Here is a 1,459-nt window from a genome sequence, read left to right as displayed (position 1 = left end):
CAGTTCCGACCTTCACAACTGAACTGAAGGTTTCTTCATAGTCTAATCCATATTGTTGATTATAGCCTTTCGCTACTAGTCTCGCTTTCAATCTTTCAATTGTGCCATCCGGTTTATACTTGATTTTAGAAACCCACTTACTTCCAATCACATTTTTCTTTGTAGGTCTTGGCACTATTTCCCATGTGTGATGTTGAAGGAGAGCGTGAATCTCTGCATTCATTGCTTCAACCCACTTAGTTAGGGTCACTAGCAGCTTCACGAAAAGATGTTGGTTCTGAATCTTGAGAGCTGGTAGAAAGAAAAACAGAGTGTAAGACAGATTCTGTACCTTGTGCTTTGGTGGAGGATTGCTCTGTTATGGTGCTCCCTTGGAGTGAACAATTTTCTATAGGAAAGTATCGCCTTGGTTGAACACTGCGGGAGGATCGTCGTTGGAGCATTACCTTGTTCTGCAGGTTCAACCTGATCACCACCTTGATGATAAGTATTTGGCAAACTAGCACTTTCATTGGAAGAATCTGATGACTGAGACAGGTTTGGGTTGGTTGATGGCACAGCTGGAGTATGTTGAATTTGAGAGAGGTCAGTGACTTCATTTTCATCTTGATTATTTTGTTCAGCACTTGTTGCCAATAGAGTGAGTTGGACTTGTTGGAGTTCCAGTTCCATTTGACGTATCTGAAGGTTCCTCAGGTGGAGTACACCATGGTTTACTAGGAGAAGACGCTGTAGTAGATGAGGTTAAAGTGGCAAAGTCAAAATGATTCTCATCAAACGTTACATGACGGGAAACAACCATTTTTCCTGTCTTAGGAGAAAAAAAGCATCGGTACCCTTTATGCTCATCACTATATCCAACAAATACACATGTCTCTGCCTTCGGGGATAACTTTCTCCTCACTCTTTTATCCACATGAAGACATAAGATATACACCCAAAGGCTCTTAAGATGAAATAGTCAGGTAACTGACCTGTAACCAGACATACCATTCAATTTGCACTTGTTGGTAAATCTGTTGATGACAAAGATTGCTGTATGAAAAGCTTCACTCCACAAGTGCTTTGGCACTTCACTTTGAAACATCAGTGAAAGTCCCAACTCTTTAATATGTCTATGCTTCCTCTCAACAACTCCATTTTGAGGTGCAGTGTAAGGACATGATAATTGTTGCTTTACTCCAATAGAAGAGCAGAATGTTCGGAATGATGTGGAGCAGAATTCACTACCATTATCACTTCGAAGAAACTTGATTGGTAACTGATAGTGTCGGGTCATCAAAGTCTAAAAGGACTGAAACTAGCACATCGGCTTTAGACTTCAAAAAAGAAATCAATGTATAGCGTGTAAAGTCATCAACAAAGCTAACATAGTAATGAGAACCAGAGAGAGAAGTTAGTTCAGGAGATCCCCAACAATCAGCATGAATTAACTCAAAGAAGCAAGAACTACTTTGAT

This window comes from Syzygium oleosum, unplaced genomic scaffold (genome assembly GCF_021117445.2).
Source record: "Syzygium oleosum isolate NSW1041296 unplaced genomic scaffold, Sole_v2.1 Sole_v2.63, whole genome shotgun sequence".
Lineage (NCBI taxonomy): Eukaryota > Viridiplantae > Streptophyta > Magnoliopsida > Myrtales > Myrtaceae > Syzygium > Syzygium oleosum.
The sequence above is the reverse complement of the archived record's forward strand: the minus strand, read 5'-3'. Positions refer to the sequence as shown.